The sequence below is a fragment of the Sciurus carolinensis genome, chromosome 8, assembly GCF_902686445.1.
Source record: "Sciurus carolinensis chromosome 8, mSciCar1.2, whole genome shotgun sequence".
NCBI lineage: Eukaryota > Metazoa > Chordata > Mammalia > Rodentia > Sciuridae > Sciurus > Sciurus carolinensis.
Genome location: NC_062220.1, coordinates 123,362,792 through 123,388,782, shown reverse-complemented (window position 1 = coordinate 123,388,782; position 25,991 = coordinate 123,362,792). Strand labels below are relative to the sequence as shown.

The window sequence follows — 25,991 nt, the reverse complement described above, 5'->3', positions numbered from 1 at the left end:
CAAGGGGTCTGTAGAACCAGGCCTTGTGGGGGATGTGAAATACCAGTTCACCGAGGACTCTGTTCCTGCCCTCGGAAACAGTGCCGCCTCCACTCCAGAGCCTAAGCCAAGAACGCAACTCCGCCCCTGCTGCAGTTACCCTGGGGTGGTGAGAGTGGGAGAGTTCCCAGATCCCGAAGTAGGACAGCTGGGTTCAACCCCCGGTCACCTAAAGCAAGGACCTTTACAAGCCTCAGGTTTTCGTCAGTAAAATGTAAATAAAATGGAGGTAAGTAGCAGAACTCTCCCTCACGGGTTATATGAGGAATACAATTAGATGCTAGTAGAAGGGATCTGAGCCCAGCGCCCGGCGCTGGAGGATAGCTGAGAACCAGGGTTGGTGATGCAGACAACACTGCCGGAGTATACGGAAGGGTCACCGGCCATTCCAGTCCCCGCTTTTGGGGCCGGACGGTCTGGGAACGTCCTCAGGAGGCGGCCTGGAGGGGGCAGTCCCGAGCCCTCCCCAACCTCGGCAGCCACCGCAGCGTTCCAGGCAGGTGCCGGGGCCTCGGCCCCTCCGCGAGGGGGCCGGTCGTTGGCCAAATTGACAACCTTGGACACCAATGGTAGGCCGTTTTCTCTGTACACCGGTCCAATAGGCATCGGTTGCCGGGCCGCGCCGGGCCTCTCGACCAATGGAAAAATTCTCAGTTGGATGAGGCGGGGAGCAGGGCCGCGTAGCCGGCCAGGGCAGCTTTGCGCACGATCCGCGCGAGGGGCGGGGAGGGCTGGCTGACTGTCTGAGCGCTGGGCCGGGGAGGGAGGGGTCTGCTCCTGCACCGGCTCAAGTAGCGGCCCTGTGGACCACGACCCGCGCGGCGCCCTAGCAGCGCCAGTCTCCGCGCGCTGAAACACCCAGGGACGTTCGACTGGAGGCGGGGGCCGCGTTGCGGAGCCGCCCACGCTGCGCTCCAGGTAAGCTCGGGCTGGTGGGCGGGGTCGGGAACCCAGGGCTGGGCCGGAGGGTGGGAGATTCATGTCCGGTCGGGTGTTGAGGCGGGGTCTGGGAGCTAGAGTGCGAATTGGACTGGAGGAGGAATGTATTCTTGGGCCTTGAGGGTCGCGACTGGAGGTTCGGGGGCCAACTCCACCTCATGGGCTCTTTGCCCTAGCCTTCGCGCTGGAGTCTGGTGGCCCGCGGGGGCGGGTCCCTTTGTGCTCGGCCTCAGGGCTCTGCGGGACCTGGTCCGGACGCCCCGCATCGCGCGCCCCAGCTGAGTACACCCCAGCTCCGCAGCGATATCCACCCCAAACGACTATGGCCCCCTCGAAGCCGGGACCGGGCGGCCACGGAAACTTTCCAAAGGCCCGAGGGGCGACGAGGCCGGGGAACTTTCAAGGGGTGGTGTGCCTCTGGGAAGCGTAGGGCCACAGCCAGGGCAAGGGGATGTTCCCGCACCGCACTGCTTCTGCCGCCTAAGGAATGAGCGAGAGACGCCGCTGGGGATTCCTACCCGGTATCCCGGTCTGGATCACTTCCCCACGTCATCCCTGCCCCCTTCTCGTCGTACGCAAGTGGGTTTGCTTAGGAGTTGCCTTGGGCAGGAGACTGAGTTCCCCATCTTTCCCATTTTAACTCTTAAATAATTTAGTCCTGGATACGTTCGTTTAATCCTTTCTGATCTATGTCGTCAATCAGTGAAAATCGAACTGAGGAACTCTGGCTCCTTCCCTGTAAATTCAGACTTATTCAAACCCCTGGGTGTCAACCTTTAGGGTAGGTAGACTCTTCTTTGCCCCCCACCTCTCTTAGTGGGGACTAAACCAAGAGGCACTCTATCCCTGAGCAACATTCCCAGACGTTTTTTATTTTTAATTTTTGAGACAAGGTCTCTAAGTTGCTGAGGCCGTTCTTGAACTTGTAATCTTCTTCCCCAAGCCTCTTAAGTTGCTGGATTAAAGGCCTCTGCCACCACACCAGTCTGGTAATGTTGTGAACTAACAATCCCAGGTGGTCATGCACACTCCACATTGTAGTGCACACACCAGAATGTATTAGGCTAGTGGTAGAGTGATGGGCAAGATGTCTCTCAGGGCAAATTATCCCCCAAATCCCAGCCAAAGGTACACTGGGAACCTCCAGCCCCTTGGCAACTATTACCCTTCTGCCTCTATTCCAGGACCCAGAGAGCTGGTCCATCCAGAGCATGTGCTGCTTATCTTGTGCTCCCTGTATCTTTGGACCTGAGATGGTGCTGGACACGAGAGGTAGAGTTCTCTGGTCCAGCATTCTGGGACCATGTCCAGTCAGTTCCAGAGCAGGTGGTACAGGCATTGGGATCTGGAAAGGCATAGATTTTCCTCTCATCCTTGTCCCAACCCAACTGAGGTGCTGCTCCCTGCTGTTCCCTAACTTTCTGTTTGGGGTCCACCAGGGCCCAGCATATGACTGAGCACAAGAACTCAAGTCCAAGACTGGTGAGGAGGATGATCCTCCACATGGCTCTTCCTAGCCGAGCCTTTCTCAGGATTTTTATAGACATGAGGACCTGCTGTCCAAGGCTGGAGCTCCATTCAGCCCTTTGTCCTGCTAAAACAGAGTTCTGCTCCCACCACCTGTTACATTTAGGTGCTTGGTTCCCTATGTTAGTTCTGACACCCCCTCCAGAGGTGGTCCTTCAGGTCTCTTCCTAGTCCCAGAGACCCTTTGCATTTCTCAGCCTCCTTCATGAGAGTAGGGCTGCAGCTGTATCCCTGTTTGTGCTTCACAAAGACTCAGGGTGAGTTCATTTCACACCAAGAGAGGCCTAGGGGGCACAAGGCAAGCAGGAGCAATTAGATTCCCTGCAAGAAGGAGCCAGGAGCTGTGCCAAGGATACCAGGCATGCCAGAGCTAACCAGCCCCCACATCTGTCATATTCCCCAACACAAGGGAAGGGGGCAGTGTTTCAGTGGGAGTCAAGGCCCACTCTGCAGAAGAGGCCAGGAATGGAGGGTGTAGGGGTCCCTGGGGCAGCACCACAGGAGACCAGGTGGGCCACAAGAGATTCTGGAGGTAGTGGCTCCTGTTGAGAGACAATTTCTGTTCTTTTACAACATGTTTTCATTAAGACCAGGATGAGGTTTGGGCTACTCTGTAAGAGCCCCAGAATTAGGAAGATAGAGGGTCAGGGATTCCTTTGTGGACCTTCCCAGCTAAGGGGCTCACCTATCAGCCTGTTTCAGATTGAGAAGATGAGGTCAGAGTTGGCAGACATACACACACACACAGGTGTCTTCCTTTCTGCTCCGAGTCATTCATTGACTCCTCTCCTGCCCTTTGAGGGACTCCTGACCTCTTGTAAAGCAGCTTGAAGCCAACCATGACCACCAGAGGGCAGCTCGGACCACGGTCATGGCAGGCAAGACCAGCTTTGCCCAGTCTCTTCTAAGGGCTAGAACCCTTCCTCGGATGCCCAATTGGGAGGCCAGAGCTCTGATTCCTCTGGGTTACTTGTTAAGGATGTGAGGCTGGAAAGGAGCCAAAGATCCCTGGGCAAGCCCCTTGGTGCCTCAAGGTGCTCCTTATACTTGGTTGGAGACTCTAGGGCCAAATAGTAGGAACAGTGAAGAATGGAACAGTGTCCCTGCTTGACCTTGAAAGTGAGGCCTCTTTCAGACATGAACCCCAGCCATCTTTCTAAACCTGGTCCTGTCACCACAACAGGGTACAGGTATGGGTTATGTGGCTAAGGGGTGGTCCCTACATATGCCCACCTTGGCTTCTGGAAGGGTATATCCCCTGCTATTTGCATTCAGTCCCACCTCTGCTCCCAAAGCAGGATTGGAGGAGGTCTGTCTAGGGCTACAGCCTGCCAGGTTCATACTGTAGCCACTATAGGGCAAGTTCTCAGACCTACCTGATCTCACTGGGTCATGTGGCTAAGCTGCCTGTCCAGCATGCCCAGTCCAGGTCCTCTCCCCACCATGGACTCAATGTGGGATTATAGGAGCTGCTTTATCCAGGTCATATTCTTAGGTCTGTAACTCACTGGTCTGGTTGCATGACTGGTCCTTGCAGCCTGGACTGGGCTCATGCCCCAGTCTGGGCCCTCCGTGTCCTCTGATTGGGCCACAGACACTGCATCAGAACTGTAAACCTTCCCAGAATTGGAGGTGGTTCTGTGGGGAGTGGGCAGGGGCCAGTAGTACCCCAGCACTTGGCTGTGTCTAGGCAGTTTAGTGGGAAGTCCCAGCATGGGGCAGCCATGGTAAGAGTAGGATCAGGCTATCCTTATGTCTTAGATGAAACCTGATAAGATTGGTGGCTCTCCTGACTACAGAATTCCTGTTTCTGTGTCCTTGGCCAGATGGATGACTCCTGAGCCTATAGACTATCCTCAAAGAGTGTTAAAAGGGTCTTCTCCAAATGAATGTCTCCTGCCCCCACAATCTCATCATTAGATCTGTATTCATATCTGTATCCTGTCACTTCTTTTTTGGTGGGGAGTGGGTAGCGAGGATTGAACTCAGGAGCACTCAACCTCTGAGCCACATCCCAGGCCCTGTTTTGTATTTTATTTAGAGACAGGGTCTCACTGAGTTGCTTAGTGCATCACTGTTGCTGAGGCTAGTTTTGAACACGTGATTCTCCTGCCTCATCCTCCTGAGCCACTGGGATTATAGGTCTTTGCCACTGCACCCAGCATGTTTTGTTACTTGTTAAATCACTTTCTCTATCTACTGCCTCAGGCTAGCTAGCTACAGTCATTCTGCCTTGACCTCACCTGTATGGAGCCACTGTGACAAGGGCACCCTTAGGACGGAGACACATTCCCTCTAGCTACCACTGTTCTGCCTCCCACAGTCCCCTTTCCCTCCTCACCTCTGCTCCCCCCCACCACCTCCTGGAATGCCCTGTAAGGCAGGAGCCACATTCTTCTTGAGGACATGCCATCCCCAGCTGGGTGGAAATCCTGGGGAACTCCGGAGACAGGAAGACCTGAGCTCAGGTGTTGGCCCAGCAGCACTGCCTGTCCTGGACCTGGTTTCCCCTTCTGTAAAATAAGGTGTTAGTTCCACTCAGGGTACATAGTAGGAGTCAGTGAGATGTTGACTGACAGCCTATGTCACACAAAGCAGCAGCACATGGCAAGTCCTAGAGAGAGGCTGTCAGATATCAGGGTTGACAATTAATTCACACAGTTCTGTATGGGACAAAATTTTTGTGAACATTTAAACTAAAAGCAAATGTGTCCCAGAAATGTCATATTGAGAGTGAGGAGCTGATTCCTGAGCCTCAGACCTCAGGGTAAAAGCAGCATTTTCATCTATCCGTGCCCCTCCCAGGTACACAGGTACACACATGCACACTAATGTGCACATGAGCATTCATGCAGCTTGGAACCTCAGTTCATTCCTGTCTCTGACCTCCATGTTCTAACCCCCAATCTCCCATGTTCCTACCCTGACTCCTACCTCATGATGAAGGGACTGTTTTGAGGCAGGGAAAGTCATCCTTGACACACCCAAATAGGCCACATCCACACAGGTTGAGTAGAGGCTCAGAACAATCTGGAAAATACCATGGAACCAGAAGCAAAAGAGCTCCCATCATTACCAGCTTTCTCCTCAAACATGGCCTCCCATCCAAGGTCCATCCCTCCCTGCCTGTCTGTGCCATCCTCATTCTCATTTTTACGACATGAATGCTCTGGCAGTGTCTCCAGGCCTGGATATAATGAGAGAGAATGTGTCCCCAGGCTATTGACTGAGATAGGAAGTGTGTGGTTCCTTCTTCCCCACAGCAGGACTGTGGGCTGTGGGCTGTGAGGCACAGGCACCTCCTTGTTCCCAACTCGGGCCTCTACAATGTGGTCACCCCAGGCCTAAGGGCTAGGTCCCAGGTCATATTTGAACATAGCTCTGGGGTCAATAGCCTACCTGCCACTGGTGTCTTGGGGTCTGGGGAGCTGTTGCCTGTTTGGGAGGACACAGGATCTGGACTGGCCTCGCCTCTGGGAGCCTCAGGAGAGGCAGATACTATTCCATAGTACAGGAGTGGACTCTAGGGTGGAAAGAGCAGGACCACACTGGTAGAGGGACTGTGATCACCTCTGTAGGCCAGCAGAACCTTGATCCTGTCTGTCCCTTGTGCAGGAGTTCTTTCTGTATGCTGCTTATCAGGATAAAACGGGTCCAGCCTTCCGGAAAGAGGTCACTGTCAGTCTACACCTCTGAATTCTCAACAACATTAGGAATATAAGAGGGACTGAGGATATGGCCTAGTATGCATGAGGCCCTGGGTTTGATCCCCAGTACTGCAGAGGGGAGAAGGAGGAAAGGAAGGAAGGAAGAAAGAAAAGAGAAGTTGACCTGATATAAACTGGAGTGCCAGTGACATGGGGACAAGAAAGTGCACGCAAGTATGTGGTTATGAGTCAGGAGCTCTGCAGGATGACTTCAGGGCTTAGAATGACAGCATCCTGATTTGGGGATAGTCTGAACCAGTACACCTTAATCCTGAAGAACTCACTCTAGTCAGGGGTAGCCTTACACAGTGCCTTCTGGTTTCTCTGCAGGAGCCAGAGCCCACAGGATGGGCATTAGGACATGCTGATCTCCCCTAGAGACAGGTAAGTGGCCTGGGCTTGGCCTGAGCATATCTATTTCCCACATAGAACAGCATAGTGTCTTGCTGGACCTGGCCAGTGTGGTCAGTGGAGAATGGATGGTGACCTCAGGCACTGTGTGCTCCTGGTCATCTTCATCTTGGTTGAGCTTTATAACCTTTACTATAAAGGCTGGATATGGCAACCTTCTGCTACCCCTGCTGGATTTCCTAATGGTCCCAGTTGTGGGCAGCAATACCAGTTTGATGTCTAACTTGAGGACAAGCCCCTGGTGGACCCAGCCTACCAGATTGCTGGTAAATGATGATCAGGACATTAATTGGTTCTGATCCCCATCCACTTTGTCTTGAACACCAGCCCTTGCAGTGTCTGGTGTCAGTACAGCCTGCCCAGCCTGGTGTTCAGCTCACAGTAGCTCCTGGGAGACTGAAGCACCTGACTGGTACAGCTTTTCAGGTCTGTGGTCTCTGTCACAACCATACTACTCTGCCATTATAAAGCAAGAACAACTGAAGACAACTCTAGCAAATGATATTCTTTTTTTATTTTTTTATCTTTTGGTACCAGGGACTGAATCCAAAGACACTGAGCCACACCCCTAACTCTAGCAAATGATATTCTGCTTTTAGCACAGCTAGAGGTTACATGTGCTAGCCCCTGCCAGTGGTGTTATCAGTGTTTTGTGTTCATCTGTTAATAATAGCTGCCACACTTCACTGAGATGTGGGATTGGGCAGGTGTAAATGGGTTGGGAGGCCGAGGGATAACTGTGTTCCCCCAATACCCTTCAAATGAAAGGGACACCCTGATGGCATCTAATACCCTGTGAAGATACTACTGTGATGGTTACTGTTAGGTAGAGTGGGTGATGGCTACAAAGAGTGTACCTAGTTATTCTTCAGTTATTCTCCAGTATAGATGCCCAGTTCCCAGTCAGCTGTCTGCCCATTTCCCTACCAGGAATGGGAGGGAGGCTCAACTGATGACAGCCCTTTGGATTCTTAGTGACACTTATCACTCAGTAATACTGTGCTTGGGAGAAGTGGTGGCAGCAGACCAAGGAACCCCCAGGTCTTTGGGTGTCTTTGGGTGCCTGAGTGTTCTGTACAAAGGGATGTAGGGGAAGGAACAGAGAGGCCTGGTTTCTTGTTCCTTGTTCTCAAGAACCTTGGGTATGGGAAGCTGCTGACCAGGCCAGTCTAGGTCAGCCTGGTGGGAGCTAAGTCTGTTGCTGACTGCTGTGTGGGAGAACCAATATCTGGCCAAGTATCTCAGTACTCAGGTCATTGAACCATGCAGGGGATTCTGGGAAGATGAGGCTCAGGCTGTCCAGGGCTTACTGGGACAGAGTGTCCAGGACTTGGAACATGACATTGCTTGTGGCACAAGGTAATAGTGTCTGGGGACAACAATGTGAAGAGGGTCTGTCCCCTATCCCCCTTAACTTCTTTGGGAGGCCAGGTTAGCCAGACATCAGATGTCAACTCTAGTAACAATGTCTGTAGGAGGGTGGTGGGATAAACACATCCAAGGCTACCTGGCCCTGATCACCTGCTCATCACTCCTTTCCTTTCCAATTCCTGGTCTTTTCCTCATAGCTAGCTCGCTCGCTCTCTCTCTCTCTCTCTCTCTCTCTCTCTCTCTCTCCCTCTCTCCCTCTCTCCCTCTCTCCCTCTATCTCTCTATCTCTCTATCTCTATCTCTCATACACAGACACACAGACACACTTTTTCTCCTTCCTCCTTCCTTACCTCTGTTGTGCTTATGGAGTGTTTGATTATTCATGTCTGACCTAGGCATTACATGAATGGGTGATGGCATTTGTGGTGGACCTCATTTCACAGACTGGCATGTAGAACCCAGACCCATACTTATTGGTTCCCTGTCTTTGGGCCCTGGGGTATAGCTCTGCCCATAACTAGGAAGGAGATCTCAAAGCTAAGTTGGGACAGAGTCTGATATAAGCAACCATATGTGTCCTACACTCAGCTTTGGTAACAGCTCCCACTCACTGAGCCCCATGCCCAACATTGGGCATTGCAGCCACACCAGGCCCAGCCCTGCCCTTGAGGAGCTTCCAGTCTGACTGAGGAGATGGACAATAAACAGAGAAGCAGTGACTAACTGTGGGTTTGTGAGATGGTGAATGGTGGGGCTTCCTGGGGATGGGGAACTAGAGGCCATGTGATGGGAAGGCATATGCAGATGCCAGGCCCAAGTGACAAGGGCTGGTGAGAGCCAGCCCTCCTATGCTCTCTCAGAAACAGGCACCAGATCAGCCTTTCTCTGTACTGGGTTTCCCTTGGAGTTTTGATGAGTTTCTCAGCCCTGGATATAAGCCTTTCTGTATTAAAGATTATTAATTATTTGCTCATCTCCCTGCCTGCTGCACATTTTTCTCATCTTTTTAAATTTTTGTTTTTGACAGTTTTTGATATTCAGAAATTTTTCATACTTTGTGGCAAAATGTTGAATTTTTTCCCTTTTTTTAATTGTTCCTCCTCAGCATATAGCCAGATAAATACATGTCTGTCTTCTCTTCTAGATGTACGTACTTTAGTTTTTAACACTCAGTGTTTAATCCATCCAGAATTTTTTTGACATAAACATCAAGTGAGGGCTTAACTTAGTTTTTCCTTTGCAACTGAACCATTTCTTGCCTAATGTCTTATGTCACTAGAAATTAGAAATGTTATGATGTCCTCATGTCCTCAGGTTTGCTATCACTGGTGTGGGGCAGTCAGTCCCCGGCTAGTGTTTGCTACTTCAGTTAAAAAGACCAAGTAAGAGAAACTTCATGGCATCAGTCTTTGTTCTCAGAGTCTTGGTTATTCTGCAGGTGTGTTTCTATGACTGTGTGTTGAACTGCTGCAGGCTGCTCTCCCTGAGATCTCTGTGGTACTCCCTTGAAGTCCATGCTGCTTGAGCAGACTGGCCCTCCTTGCATGGGTTGTGGTATACTTGGGACCCATTGACCAAGAGCAGAGGGCTTGGTCCCTGCTGTGGTAGGACCCTCCCTAGAACCCCAGAATGCAACCTATACCTCTTTGTAGGTGTCCAGCCTTTAGATGCCACATTCTGGCTACAGCTGGAGTCATTGCAGGGTCCCCATAGCCCCCAGTTCCTGATCCACTCTGCAGTGAAGAGCTTGAGGCTCCTGGTATCAGCTTGTATGACCTTTCACCTGGGGACACCCTTGACCAAGGAGCTTTGTCATGCTGTGGAGGGGTTAAGCCAATTGGCCTCATCCTCAAGGTTCACCAGCTTTTGCATCTCATGATTCAAGGTAGAGGCACTTCCAAGCGAAGCCCTCATACATGTCCTATTTGTGTCCCAGCTACAGGGGCTGGTGGACAATTCATAGTTAGTTGCTCTGGCTGCCACACAAGTACCTTGCCTACATAACTGGAAAGCTTAATACAGTTTAGTCAGCTATATTTACCATGCCATCGCTTGCTCAGGATGATTTGTGACTAGCGGTATAGCCTATGCAGTGCCGAGGACCCTAGCTGTGTTCTGCCTGAGGGCTCTCCTGGGCAGTCTTCACATGTTGTTACCAGGTGGCTATTTTGGTGCCCTCAACCCCCACTTCCATGTTTACAGACCCCCAACCTCATTGCTGTCTTCTCCAGCGCTTTCCCTATTCCTCATGCCCTTCCCCTGGTGCCTCATACTGTCACTCTGACTATAGTCACTTTCTAGCTATTCCCTACCTGGGTTGTCCTTGGGGAACTGTTCATGAAGGCCCCTGGACTCAGGCTGCGTGAGGGGCCTCACTTCCTCCAAGTCTGGGTGCCCCTGTCCTGGCCTGACCCTCAGCTGGGGGGCCAGCAGTCATCAGCTCAGCCCTATGTGGTAGGGACACCCCTGTGGAATGCTCCTCAGTAGCTCAAACTTGGAGATTCTGAGTCCCAGCGTTTTTTGGCCCAGAACTGACCTGAAAGGACAGCTGTCCCTTGTTGGGGTTGGAAAGATGTAGAATGGGGCATGCAGTGGCTTATCTTGGTCATCTTGACTTTGCAGTTGATGAGTTGGGTATTTAAAATATGTCTTTAGTTAAACTTTTTATATTCAAAATACTTTCACTCCCCTTCAAATTCATATTAGGCCATTCAGGAGTCTGAATGTACTTGCTGCCCTCTGCATTTTGTGAGATAATGAGGCTGCACAGATGGCTCCCAGCTGTGTCTTCCCTGGGGCTGTCCTTTGTGCCCTGGAAGGAGGTGCTGCATGCCCCCAGGGCCCATCCCAGCTGGTCAGGATCTTGGCCACAGTCCCTAGAGGGGTTTGAGTATACAGATGGAAAAATTGATGCCTGGGCCCACTGAGGAGTCTAGAATTATACAGGCAGAGGAATATCAGACCCAGGCAAGGCCCAACCTTCACAAAGCAGGTTTCCCTTTTCAAATAATCCATCTCCAACACCAGGCCCTGAGTCAAGGCCATGGTCTCGTGATGCCAAGATGTGCCTTCTATGTCCACATCCAGGTGGACTAGGCTTCCCTGGGTATGCCCAAGAGACAATGAGGCCAACTAGCAGAGACCAAGTCTGAGGTGCCAGCATCCCTCTTTTTGCCTTTAATTTTTAATAGATCATTATGTGCTAGAAAATGTTGAAAATACAGAAAGGAGGAAAAAGAAATCATACTTGTCATACCTCCACATTCCAGCACTGCCTGTCCTTTACCATGTGGTTTTTATTTTTATTTTATTTTGTTTATTTTATAGTTTGTTTATTTTAATTTGTTTATTTTATAGGGAATCAAACAATCTTATGCGTGCTAGGCAGTTACTTTACCACTGAGCCATATACTCTGCTATTTGGTTTTTGTTGTTGTTTTGTTGGTTGGTTGGTTGGTACTAGAGATTGAACCCAGGGTGCTTAACCGCTGAGTGACATTTCCAGCCCTTTTAATTTTTTAAATTTTGAAATGGTATCTCACTAAGTTGCTTAGGGCCTTGCTGTATTGCTTAGAAGACTGTCTTCAAATTTGCGATCCTTCTGCCTCAGTCTCCCAAGTCACTGGGACTACAAGCATGCGCCACCTCTGACATATGGTTTTTAAGCATGATGTGGGTTGTGGTCCTAGTTCCCCAGTGTTCCCTCATTGGCATCTCCTATTGCTAATGTCTCGATGAGTGGCAAATGTGAGTGGGAAGAGGATGGGCTCCCTCTTTCCACCCACATGCCTCAGGGTGCTGGACCTGCCTCTCCTTAACATACCTGACTTGTTCCCCCTTGTCCCTTGCACTTTCCCCAGAGGGCTTGGAAAATTTGTCCTTTATCCCATCATGGACATTCAAAATATTTCCATTTCTTCTCCATCCTAAGGGATGCTGCAATAAACATTTCGTGCTCCAAGCCACTTTTCTGTATTTGAACAACTTGTGCTTGACCTTGAGGTCCTGGCAGGGCAGGGAGGATCACACACCAATAAAGCCTAGGAGAATAGCCTGTGACCCCGTGTCAGCCCTTCTTACAAGAAATAGCCAGGTCCACCTCTGCAGATAGAACCTATTCTGGGACCTGCACAGAGGATGGGTCTCTCTGGGAAAGCAGTCTAGAGAGCCACACTGCCAGCTAGGAACCCTCTCCCCACCCATTGTTCCTCATCTATAGAATGGGAGCCTAGATCCCCTGGTAAGCATGGATGAGGAGACAACACTCCCAGTACTATATCAAGATACCCAGGCTTCCCTGAACCTGAGACTGATTCCTACCAAGTGTGTCAGGCACCACACACAGTAGGTCTTGAGGAATGCAGCCTGTTTTGGGCCTGGGCCAGGGCGTGGTCCCAGTCCCTATGGAGTCTGCCTCAAGTGCCACACATGGTAGGTCTTCAGGAACCTGGGCTATCCTGGGTCTGGGGCTGGTCCCCACAGAACCTGCCATAGGCATAGTGTTGGGTAGGTGCTGGGACCTTCCTCTCTGCTTATGAACCTCACCACCTGGTCTCCCAGTCATGGACCCTTCCTCACCCCAGCACAGTCCCCACGGGGCTCAGCAGTCTGGTGGTGCCAGCATTCCTGCATATGACCACCTCCCAGATGAGTCATTGATAGACCCTGGCAGTAAGGGTGGCAGCCCTACAGCTAAATCTCCTGTATACATATCTAGAGGCCCTCAGCTCTTCTCATCCCCTTGCAGAGGCCCATTTTAGGATAGGGGCTCCAGGGCTCTGCTCAGGGGCGTTACTGTACCCCTCAAAACATGCCATGGACTACATGGTCTGTTCACCATGAGTGAGAGTCGGTTGCTGGAGACTCTGTCCAGATATCTGATAGAGTGAGGAGGAAGCAAGAATGGGGGCAGAGTCGGGTACAGTCAAGGAAAGGATCGGAATATAGGGTAAGGAGGGATGGAGGGGGAAGTGAGGGGATAGGGAGATATGGGATATGGGGGTGGGGGACAGAAATGCCAGAGGAGGTAGATAGGGAGGCAAGCAGATGGTTGGAGGCCAGGCCCCTGGCACAAGGACAGGAAGGAGGAAGATGCTAAGCACCCTGGGCCACACACTGTGCCTTCTGAGGATAACAGGGATTACCGGAGAGGGGACCCTGCTGAACACACTGTGGGATGGCAGTCCCTTAGCCCTGGGCTTCCCAGGACCCCTGGCCAAGTGGGTATAGACTATAAGTTTCACCTTGTCCTTCCCACCTAGGGAAGATTGGCCAGGGGGGAAATCATTGCTATTCAGGGAGGCAGTCCATCTCTCTAGAGCCCTGGAGAAGATGAATGTGCCAAAATACTACCTCCCCTCTGCTGGGGCTTCCACCCAGCTATCCTGACCACTGCAGGATAGCTTGGGCCAGGGCTTTATGTGAGACTAAGACCATCTTCCCTCTTGGGGCCTCACAGTATGTGGGAGGGGAGCATCTTACATTGGAGATACCAAAGCTCTGCCAGCAGAGCAGGTGTCCCTGCCAGACCAGCCCCAAGCAAGTATATCATCCTTTTCCAGTCTTCACAGTGACATTTCTTTGGCATTTGCCCATCTACCAGGAGCTGTTGTGTGTGAAGAAACTAATTCACCGAGTATTTATGCTTGGAGAAATAATTCCAGATGTTTATTTACCAAAACCATGAAACAGGCATTGGTTAATTTTAAATTAAGCCTTCGTAGTCACAGACTTTTATCTTTTCAGATCCAGGGATTTCCAGAGTAGCTAGGCATGATGTAGAGGAGGAGGCTATTTGTGATAGTAGCCCAGGCAGACAGCCTGTGCCCTGGAAGAGCCCTGGGCCATGAGCCTTGGGGTTTTTTTGTGTCTTGTTCCTGGTGACTTGTCTCCAGCCTACTCAGAGGCTCCCCACCTGCACTGATGGTGGAGACCTCCCAGAGCCACCACTACCCTGGTAGGTGAGGACAGCAGGCTTGAGCAGGGTTGGGTGGGTAGAAGAAAACTAGGTGGGAGTGAAGGAAGTGTCCCCTATCCCCTTCCTTGAAGCTGGTGGGGTCTGCTTCTGCTGGAGCCACAGAAGTTCCTGCATTGGACCTGATTGTTTTGACCACTCTTTCAGCAAATATTTCTCTGATCTTCCCTTTTACCACCATCATGAGGTTCCCCATTGCCTTCAGTATAAAAACTATGCAGGTCTTTGTGACACTGCCAATCTCACTTTTTATCTAAACCCACCTCAATCAGTTCTCTAGACTACCTGGGTGACAACCCCTCCCCCAGCTTTCTAAATGTAGAGATCCCAAGGCAGCACCTTCTGAGCCCCTGCTGCACAGCCTTTCTCCTGATATTTCTGGAGTTTTTTACAAAATTCCATGTCAGTGCAGGATAGAAACTCTGGTTCTTGAGCACAGGAACTGCACTACTCTGCTGGACTGGGCACTATTTGCTGACTTATCCCTGCTTCCTTGGTGCAGCAGAAATAAATTGAGCACCTACTATGTGCCAGCTGCTGCCTAGCTGTGGCCTAAATTCAATAGAGGCCAAGATGGTCTTGTTTCCTCCAGCTAGTCCTTCATTCTAGATGGTAGCCAAGAAAGATTTAGATTTTTTTTCTTTTTTTGCAGTACTGGGGACTGAACCCAGGGGTACTTTAGCACAGAGCTACATTCCCCAGCCCTTTCTAAAATTTTTTGAGACAGGGGCTCACTAAGTTGCTGAGGCTGACGTTGAACTCATGATCCTCCTGCCTCAGCCTCCTAAATAGGTGGAACTGTAGGCATGCAACACTGTGTGCAGTTCACAGTTGTGCTTCAATTATTTGTGGTCAGCCTTGTTCTGAAAATATTAAATGGAAAGTTCCAGAAGTAAACAATTCATAAGTTTTAAATTGCACACCATTTTAAGTATGTCTTTCACCTCACTTCTCCTCATCATGTAGGCATTGTATCAGTTCATATTCTCACAAGAAAGGTGAATATGGTACAGTAAGATATTTTGAGAGAGACCACATTGACGTAAATTTTATTACAGAGTAATTGCTCAGTGCTATCAGTTATTGTTATTCTCCTACTGTGACTATTTTATGTTAAATACTACTGATACACATATAAACTTAGTAAAAAAAAAAAAAAAAAAAGAAATAGGGTCCAACCCCAACTACTCTCTGTGGTTTCAGGCATTCACTGGGGTCTTGGAATGCATTCCACACAGATAAGGGAGGACTACTGTGTTCAAGTTTTTCTATTTCTTCACGATTCAGTCTTGGTAGGTTGTGTTTCTAAGAATATATTGGGCTGGGAACATAGCTCAGTTGGTAGAGTGCTTGCCTTGTAAGCACAAGGCCCTGGGCTCAATCCCCAGCACCATAAAAAAAAAAAAAAATTATTCATTTTATCTAGGCTATCTAATTTTTTGGTGTATAATTGTTTTGTAATATTCTCTTACCAACCTTTTATTTTAAAATCCAAAGAAAAAGAATATCAAAATGAGAGTTTTTTTGTTTTTCTTTGTTGTTTGGTTATTATTTGACTTGGTTGGACCTTGTTTTATGTTTCTTGGATTCACACCTAATGTGTTTCAGTCATCACCTCACAGATCCTTGATTTCCTAAGACAGTAAAAATGCTGACGTGGACTGTTGACAGAGACCTGTTCCAGACAACTGGAGCTGTCTTGATGAATTCGAAATAGTAGGACCTTGCAGGAAGAACCAGTCCCGTGTCTCAGCAGTTGTTCCCTCAAAGAATGTTGCCTTCATGCCCAAGCTGTGTGCTTCTTACCACCTCGTGGTGGTGGCCACCCCCAGATTTAAATTCCAGCAGCACAAGCACAGGATCCCTTGGTTTTTTCAGGCCTTACAGATCTTTGAGTTTTTCCTCTTCTTTGGTTCTTAAAGCAAAACTGCTTCCTTAAGAGTCCAGGGTTCCTGGTGAGACGTGTTCACTGCCTCCAGATAGAAAGCCATTGACTATGGGAACGATAGAATCGTGACCCTGAAAATCCAGAAACTTCATCATGCTGTTTCATTAAAGAATTTCGGAGCTAGGTTAAAGACATCAAGGTATTAGCTGGTGCCGTGGCACACACCTGTAGCCCCAGCTACTTGGAAGGCTAAAATAAAAGGATCACTTGAATCCAGGGATTTGAAGCCAGCCTGAGTAATATACCTCTCAAAAACGGAGGGAAAAAAAAAAAAGAAGATTTAACAAAGCCATCAGTTCTTCCTTACCATAAAAGAGCATCTGAGATGTAAGCCAGGCAGTGGGAAGCATCCTGAAGCTGACATGGGTGGGCAGTGTCTGGCTCCTCCAGGGCTATGGACATCCTGGCAAAAAGAGTGACCCAGACCTCAGTGAGGTTGGCAGATCAGGACCTGGCAAACCTTCTTTCTACATCATGAAGCAGACACATCACAGAAATGTGACTGTATCAGATTGAATTATAAAATTCTGGAGAAAGATATGCCCATGATTTCCTCAGCTTATGTTTATGTCCTCCAAAATTCATGTTGAACCAGTCATGGTGGTACACACCTGTAATCCCAGAGGCTCAGGAGGCTGAAACAGGAGGATCAGGGCCAACCTCAGCAACTTGTGAGGCTGTAAGCAACTTAGTGAGACCCCATTTCTAAAAAATAAAAAAGGTCTGGGAATGTAGCTCAGTGGTAAATTTTGCTCCTGGGTTAAACCCCCAGTATCCAAAATAAATAAGTAAATAAATTTTGTGTTGAAATTTATTTGTGAAATACTAAAAAGTGGGACCAGGTAGGACCTTTTAAGAGGTGATTAGGGCTCTGCCCTTATGAATGGATTAATCTAATCATGATTAGTGCTTTAATGAATTAATGAGGTATCTTAAGAGTGAGTCAGCTATAAAAAACTAGTTTGGCTGCTTGCTCTCTTGTATTCTCTGCATCTTGCCATATGATGTCCTGTGCCTCAGGACCCTGCCAAGAAGGCCATCATCAGATATGACCCCTCAATCTTAGACCAGAATCATGGGCCAAGGTAAACCTCTTCATAACTTACCCCATCTGCTGTTATTAGCAACAGCAGAAATGGGTGGAGACACCTTTTCTGAACAAAAAGCTCACTTTAACTCAGGGTCCAACCCCAACATGTTGAGGGACCCCCTTTCTGTGACCCCCTTGCCATGTTTCTGTGGTCAGTAGAACCTTGTCAGCTTATCCTTACTCTGGGAATTCATGTTACATCTTCTGCCATCCCCCTTTTGTCATCTGTGTCATTTTCTGCTAGCTTTAAAAGGCCATCTTGATTTGTCACCTTCTGCCCCACATTGTGTGCTGGTGTTCTACAGCATCCTCTCTGCAATTTGCTGCCTCTGTCTTGTTTTTCTATAAATCTCCATGGGCTCCTGACTATGATGACTCCTTTTCATTATGGTCAGTTCTTATTTCATTGAACACTGTGTTTAACCATTTGAGGGGTGCATACCTGCAACTCCCCAAATCTGTGCTAGTTATTGTACTCAATGTGATTCAGCAAGAGACAGCTTTCTTAGTCCTCCTACAACAAGAGGGTCTTCAAAGCACTGGATACTGCTATTTGTTTGCTTCTCCCTGTGCACACTCAGTGTCCATGGGCCCAGCCACCCCTGTCTGTCACTGAGGGCCCTCAGGCAGGGATCAGAGGCTGAGGTTCTTTGCAGACTGTGGTGCTGAGGACAGTCTTGGTTGGGCAAAAGGCACCCTTGCCCATTGTTCAGAACAGCAACAGAGGTCTGCCCAGAACTTCAACCCTCAGCAAGAGCTGTCATGGCCAAGCCCTGGTCCTCCCCTCCACACCAAAAAAGACTGTCAGGACTTTCAGATCATCTACCACCCATTTTCACATGGAGTAGACAGGGCCACATGGGTACAAATGGGTGTGAATTCCTGTGCATGGGAGTTGTACCTGTGAGGGCACCTGTGTGTCCCTGTGGATGGGCATGCTCTGTGTGTTTGTGTGTTGTGTGCAGCATGACGGTGCGGATGGTTGTCCGCATGTGGTTAGCTTTGAAAAGGTCTCCAGACTTGATAGTCGATAGTATTTCTTGCTGCAGTGTTTCTGCCTTTTTCTTTTTGTACTGGGGATTGAACCCAGGGGTGCTTAACCAGTGAGTCATATCCTCAGTGAGACAGTGTCTCACTAAGTTGCTTTAAGATCTCACTAAGTTTCTGAGGCTGTCCTTGAACTTGTAATCCTCCTGCCTCAGCCTCCCAAGTTGCTGGGATTACAGGCATGTGCTACCATGCCTGGCTTCCTGCCTTTTTTTTGACAGGTGCTGGACACAGACAAATCCAGGTACCAGAAAGCTCTCTTGGTATGTGTGAGGGAGGGATCCAGAAGGGGGCACTGCAGGGCTTGAAGTTTGCCCTGGGTGGTGGGTGGAGAGAGCTCCCTGCCCGTTCCCACTTTCTCGTTTGCATATTAAAGGCAGTACTTTGTTCATTTGCTGGCAATTGGACCTGTTGCCATGGGCACTCTGAGCTAAACTGGTTCCAGAGCAGGGGAGACAGGACTGTAAGCAGCATGGAAACATCTACCTCAGGTTTTAGAAAGGAAATGCTATCCTCCTGGGGCCCTGGCAGCAGCTACCACAGGACATACACAGGACCCTGGGCAAGGGCAGAGTATTGGGACCCAGGTCTTTGGTGCCTGGAACCACCCTGCCCAGGATAGGATGAACTACCATTACTGGACTGGGTCAAGTCTTGTTGACCTGACTGCTACCCTGATTTGCTGAGCTGCAAGGGCTTAGTGAGAAGCACCTTTTCTCTGAGGATCTTTGGACTTTCAGGTGGACAGGTCACTTACCCAAATGATGGCAGCTCTGCCACCTTCCTGAAACTGAGCTCTCAGTGCTGTCCTAGTTTCTGTCCCTTCCAAAGCCGTAACAGCTGATGGCATGGAAAGTAATGCCATTTCTTTGTTCTAAAAGATGTTAAGGGGAGGCCTCTTAAGAGGTAGTGCTGATTTTTGGGTTGGATTGTTTTGTTTTGACCACTGGATATTGAATCCAGACCTTGTGCATGACTTGCAGGCCAGTACTCCCCAACCCTTTTTAAAAATTTTTTGTTTTGTTTTGTTGGGTTTTTTGTTTATTCGTTTTTTGGTACCAGGGATTGAACCCAGGGGCTCTTAACCACTGAACCACATCCCCAGCCCTTTTTTATATTTTAAGACAGGGTCTCACTAAGTTGCTGAGGGTTTTGCTAAGTTGCTGAGGCTGGCTTTGAACTCATGATCCTCCTGCCTCAGCCTCCCAAGTTGCTGGGGTTACAGGTATGCACCACAACATTCAGCCATGGTGCTATGTTTTTTGTAGTTGTTTGGTTTGTTTATTTGTTTTCCGCACCTCATTATCTCAGAGCCGACAGTGGTTCTCTGTCTCCAGCCTTAATCTCTGTCCTGGAACCTCCTATATCCAGTGGGCCCTTGACTTGTCTAGCCTAACACATCTCCACATGCACTCTGTAGTGCAGGGTCTGGGCTCCTTCCCTCCAGCTGTCCAGGTCCAAACCTCTGTTGTCAGCCTGAACCCTCCATTTAGTTACCCACTCGAACCTCCCATACGTCTACAACTAGTTGTTCGTACTTCCACCACAGCAGCCTCTGCCATGGCAGCAGGAAGTCAGAGGTGCTATCCCCAGGTCCCTCCATGCTGTTCCCAAATCTGACCAAATTTGCCTGTGGTTCCTGTACAGGCAGGGCCAGGAAAGGGGGAGTCCCACTACTTGGACCCCGAGGAATTTTTTGGCCCCAAGGAATTTTTTTTGTACTGGTGATAGAACCCAGGGGCCCTTTACCTCTGAATTACATCCTCAGTCCTATTTTTTTTTTCTTTATTTTTGAAACAGGGTTTCACTAAATTGCAAAGGCTGGCCTCAAACTTGAAGTCCTCCTGCCTCAACCTCCTGAGCCACTGGAGTTAGGCCTCTGTGCCTGTGCCTGACATCCCCACACCTCATTCTTACCAAGCAACTACCTTTCGAAGGATGTTGACAGTCCCGCCTAGACTCCCATCTTCCCTGGGAGATCAGACTCCTAACTGGGAGTGATCAGAGCACCCCCAACACTTTGTCTTGTGTGAGCCTGCACAGTCTGGCTGTGCTCACATGACTGTGGGGAGGATTGATGAGGTGTTATTGAAGAGTGGGTCTCCACAGTCACGTCCTGGTGTCTGCAGGCATCAGCAGATAGCACAAATGCCAATGGGGAAAGCAAGACAGGAGGGATGAGGTGGTGGCCTCTGTGAGAGCTGGAGAGAGTACTTGCTGACTCAGAGGCATTGCTGGGTTGGGGTGGCCCATTGACCCTGCTCCCCAGGGCCCATGTACATTTGCTCACAAAGGGACAGATCTTTCCTGGGGCCAGTGCCACCTCCTGCTGCCACTAGGACCTGTGACCCACACCAGGAGCTTAGTTAGCAAAGCTGTTGTGGGTCAGACTGAGGTCACTTGGTGAGGGCCTCCCGGGCATGGAGCCCAGCATGTAGGGCACTGCCAACTGCCTGGTCAGCAGCAGTCAGGGTAAGTAGGGACCCTTAGACCAGGACAGGGAAGGGCTTCAGACTAGGGGTCTACTGAAATGTGACCTAGCCACCCCTTGCCTCCACTGTGGAGTGGGAATGCAGACAGGGCTGCCATGCTGAGATCTTTCCTGGGGCACTGGTCCTTCTCACTGTGCCCAGGACCTATATTGTCCCCAGGGTTCTGTTTTTCTAACCCTGGATCAAGCCAATCCATGGTGAGATTCCTTTTTGTCCAAACTTGTCCTGGGGTTGTGGCTCTAGCAAGTTTGCTTCAGGCAGCACAGCTGGATGGACCATGTTCTCCCCAGGGCAGGCCAGCCAAGCCAGGGATCCCTATAGCAGGGGGAGCCAAGACCAGAGAAGACGACAGCGAGCTGGGGTGGGGCCCAGATGCCATAACCAATCCCAAAAGACCTGGAGACCTCCCTCCATCCTACCTGCAAGTCTTGTGGCCCCTACCTGCAACAACTTCCTACACTCCAGTTCCCACTGGGCCTCCAGCCTATCACTGTCCCTGTAACCAATCCTGAATGTTTTCCATCAAGCACAAGTTCCCCCTGCAAAGGTTTTTCTGACCATCTAGGCAGAAAACATTCCTTGTTAAAAGAATGTGGAAGAAAGTGAGGAGGCCCACAGCCTTTGCTGTGTCTCCTGGGCTGTGAGGTCCATGCAACCCAGGAACCTTTTTATGGCCAACTGGAGCAAATGGTACCTGATCCCAGCTCCTAGTCATCAGGCATTCCCACCATGGCTTCTTTGGTTTTGCAACCCAGGGAAGAGAGTCTGGGCCAGGACAGCCTCCCTTGTCCCCAGAGACTTTCTGGTCATAGGCTTCTAGGGGCTGCACCCCCACCACCTCTCAAAGAGGCTTTGTGTCACCACAAAGACGCTCTGTCCCTCCAGAGAAGCCTGGGTGTTGCCATGGTGATGGAGGGGCCTGGCAGAAAGGGTCCACCTACTGTCTGTGTGTGTATGTGGAGGGGGGTGGGTTCCAGGCCTAGGACACTGTGCACATAGGCTGGCAGCCAACATGGTAACTGCTGCACCTGCCTAGCTATAGCCCCTCTGCCTGACAGGATACTTGTCACTAACTGGGTCTCAGTGAGACCATCAGGATATTAGTAGGAATGGGGATCCCAAGCCCTGTGCTTGTTTGTGATTAGTCCCAGCCTTACTGTGAATTTCTGACCCCTCCTCAGGAATGCATTTGTCTCTACCCCACCCCAGAGTGCAGAAGGGTGGGACTCAGCTGTATACATGGGAACTCATAATCCCCTACACTACTCCTTTCTCCCTGAGATGTGGAGATGACCCATATAGGGCATCTTGCAGACTGAGTACCTGTCAAGGGAGGGAGTAGAGGCAATGGACTGCCCCAACCACCATGCCTGACTCTACTTGATGGGACATCTTGGGGTACCAGTTCCTTCCCACTTCCGTGGACTTTGTTGTCATGGATGAAGTGGGTAGGCTTAATATGTAGGGAGAGGACACTATATGCTGGTAGCCCCCACAGCCTCTGTGCCTGGAGCTCCCAGCCCTGGGGCCTTAGGGCCTTGGAGTTGTCCCAGACCAACTGCTGCAGAGACCCCAGAGGATATGGGTTCTCATTTCCTATAGATCTACCTGCAGTACCCTTGGGTGCAGCTAAAGTCTGGATCAGGCACAGAAGGGGCTGGGATGGGAGCTGCACTAAATCCCAGCCTAGGGTCTGGGGAACTCCTGTCCACCCTTTTTCCCTGATCTCATGGAGATGCTGCTAGTCCCAAGGAACAACATAGACTCAAAGGGCACAGGGGTCAGGTATCTGTGGCATGCCTGAGGGGGAATCTTAGGCCCAGGGATCCAAAGGTGGCCCCTGTGACTCAGGCCTCCCATGGAGGAGGACAATCACTGGAATACAGGCTTCATCTGCATGCCTGCCTTGTCCCCAGGTTGTCCATCTTCTGACACTCCAAAAGCCCAGTCCATGTTCCAGACCTCAGGCTACCAAGTTTCGAGCTCTCTAGCCACAGTGTGTCTCTGCCTTCATCTGACCCCCAGCCTCCTGTGTCAGCCCTCCCATGCCCCTTAATACTCCTGGACCTCCTGCTCAGAAGCCACCTGGTCTGGGGCTGACCAATCCTGCCTTGCTCCTGGCCTACCCTTGGCCCAGGGTGCCTATTAATACAGAACAAGAACCCACAAAGGGTTTGCCTTTTTTAGGAGCCCTTTCACATGTGATCAGTAGATGCTACTAGGTAACTACTGCAAGGGCTCTCCCCTCACCCCACCCCCACTGTGGTCCAGTGTGGCATTCTTCCTCTGCTTGGGAAATCTAATTTCCGTGCTGAATCTGATTATGGATTTCCTGGCTGCCTGAAAATCCTTCTGCATCCCCCAAGCTACAGGCTGTGGGCACCACCCTCGCCCCTGGGGAGCTTAATTCCCTGGCCTCCGTGCTCTGTGGTCATTTTTCCCCCTCTTTCTTTTTTCTTTTTCCTTTCTTTCTTTTTTTCTTTTCTTTTCTTTTCTTTTTTTTTTTTTTTTTTGGTACCTGAATTAAACCCAGGGGCACTTAACCACTGAGCTACATCCCCAGCCCTTTTATTTTGAGACGGGGCCTCACTATGTTGCTTGGGCCTCACTATGCCCCTCACTAAGGGGCATGGGAGGGCTGACACAGTTGACTAGGGGTCAGATTAAGGCAGGGACACACTGTGCCAGGGAGCTGGAAACTTGGTAGCCTGAGGTCTGGAACTTAGGCTGGCCTTTTGGAGTGTCAGAGGATGGACAACCTAAGGATAAGGCAGGCAAGCAGATGAAGCCTGTGAGTATTCTAGCACTTGTTAAATTGCTGAGGCTAGCCTTAAACTTGTGATCTTCCTGCCTCAACCTCCCAAGTTGCTGGGATTACAGACCTGTGCCTCCACACTCAGCCTCCTTTCTTGTTTTTTTTTTTTTTTTAATTTTTTAATAAAGTACTTTTTGACAACAATTCTTAAGAAAAGCCAATAAAGGGCTGGGGATATAGCTCAGTTCATAGAGTGCTTGCCTGTCAAGCACAAGGCCCTGGGTTCAATCCCCAGTACCACAAAAAAAAAAAAAAAAAAAAAGATTTGGTGATGTGACTCAGTGGTTAAAAACCTCTGGGTTCAATCCCATATATATATATATATATATATATATATATATATATATATGAACAATAAAAAAAAAATATCCCTCAGGGCTGGAGTTGTGGCTCAGTGGTAGAGCATTTGCCTGGAAAATGTAAGGCACTGACTGGGTTCAGTCCTTAGCACCACATTAAAAATAAAGTTATTGAGTCCATCTACAACTAAAAATATTTTTTTTAAAAAATCCCTCTCTGCCCAATAGAGTCAGACACATGGATATCAAGATTCCACCAATTTTGGTGTAAGCGACATGTGGTCTTAATAGGATGAGCCCTGTGAATTGAACTCCCTGCTCTCACTTGCACAGATTTTGCTTCCCAAAGGAAAGAGAAGATGGAGTAACCTCTCTGCAGGTAGGAGGAACCCACAAAGGAAGGACCTTAGCTGAGCCAAACAGGAGCTGGGTGAGAGGGTGAGCACAATCCAAGCCAGATCCTCAGGGATATTCTAGTAAAAATACTTCTCCCTGGAAGCCAAGTGATGGGACCTGACCACTCTTCCTATTCTACAATGAAGACTGTTAAAGAGAGGCTCTTCCTATCTCCTGGCCCCCTACACCTTCACTTTTGCAAGCTCTCTTGACTACTTTGCACATTTTACATGACTGCAGTCACTGGGCACATGCCATTCGGTGCCACCTTTAGGGGAGTCTCCAGGGTGGCTCAGCCATCATCTTGGCCATATATACCCGCTGGCAGAAGTCCCATCAATGAAGCACAACCCACCCATTAGTGGTGGGTAGGGGCTCTTTCAAGAGGAGTGGTTACCAAGAGCTCTGCAACCTCTTTTCTTAGACTCCAATTATAACCATAGATCATGTTCTTTGTAGACACAGGAATGTACAGAACTGTGTGAGTGCCATGGAGCAACCCCAGTACAGGGGACACCCTAGCTACCACTCTGGCCTCAAGATGCAGATCTTTATAGTCCTTTCCTGTGTATGCATGTGCATGTGTGAATCTTACCTCCAATTGCATTATGTCTTCTTCACCACTTTCAGTTGGATTTTTTTTCCTTGCTGATTTATTAGAGCATCTTTCAGAGTAAGGATATTACTTTATTGCCAGATGTTAAAAAAATACTTCATGTTAACATGTTAATTATTTTATTTTATTTTATTTTTGCATGTGTATGTGTGTGGTAGTGGTGGTGGTGGTGGTGCTGGGAATTGAACCCAGGGCCTTGTGCAGTTGAGGCAAGCACTCTACCAACTGAGCTCAATTATGTTTTGATATTCTGTATGGCTTTCTTATCCTTCTTTCTTTCTTCTCTCTCTTTTGAGATGGGACCTTGTTATGTTGACCCAAGCTAGCCTCAAACTCCTGAGCTCAAGTGATCCTCTTGCCTCAGCCTTCCAAGAAGCTGGGACTACAGACTTGTGCCACTACACTTTACTTTCTTCTGACTTCTACTATGGAAAATTATAAAGGCACTGAAGTAGAAAGAAGGGTGCAGTGGGTCCCACATATCCCACACCAGCCTCCACTGTGCTGAAGTCACAGTCTAAAAGTAAATCCAAGGCCTTTTATTCCAACTGAAATATGTTGTTCTTAGTGGTGTCACTCCTTAAAAAATGACCATACTATGCAGTGCCTTTTTTTGGGGGGGCAGGATGTACAGAAATCTTTTATTATAAGTCCTGCTGGTTCCTTTTTCCTTGGCAGTTTCTTCCACTGCTGAGAGTCTGAGAACAGCCATCCCCTATCCCTGCCAGACACCCCAAGGCCTGCACTGACTGCCAGAGACCTTGTAGTCCTGGCCTCTGTCATGAGTGGACTCTGCCCTGTGTGAACCCTTTACCCAAGTCTGCACTCCTCTGCCTTCCTAGATTGGGCACAGTGCCTATCCTTGGTGGATTGGCCAGAAACTATCCCTGAAACTTGGGGCACCATCTGATCCCAGTAGGGGCAATGATGGATCCCTAGAAGGCCTGGCCAACCAATTAGGGAACAAATCTCCTGTTGGGGGGTGGGGAGACAGAGCCCCAACAATGTCCTCCTAGGAAGAGAATATGGACTTTGTCATCACTGGACTTGAGTTTGACTACAACCAGTTTACTTTCTGGTACCATGTCCTCCTCCTCAGATTGGCAGAGTGTAGAGTGGGGAGTGGAAGAAGGCTTGATGTCACCAGTTCCCTCCTGGGTTCTGATAGGTGACTGGCAAGAGCTGCTGCCTGCTCTCCTGCTGGCCTGACCCTTAGGAAATTCCTCTAATTCCTCAACCCAGCTTGGACAGGGGCCCCATAATTTGATTTTCCAGAGCAGTGCTTTGGCTGGACTCCTTCTAAGGAGGAATGTCTGGGTC

At 49.5% G+C, this 25,991-nt stretch overlaps 1 protein-coding gene across 16 annotated transcripts in view; it reads left to right on the top strand.

The window, feature by feature from the left end:
* Positions 1-802: 802 nt before the first annotated feature.
* The window catches only part of Arvcf (ARVCF delta catenin family member), a 53,819-nt gene continuing 28,630 nt past the window's right edge, over positions 803-25,991 (top strand). For 15 of the 16 annotated variants that reach the window (XR_007109872.1, XR_007109871.1, XM_047561811.1 and 12 more), the window contains exons 1-2: positions 803-957; positions 6,543-6,596. The gene's annotated coding sequence lies outside the window, so the exon portion shown is untranslated. The remainder of the gene's footprint in view (positions 958-6,542; positions 6,597-25,991) is intronic. The other variant, XM_047561804.1, reaches the window with a different exon arrangement.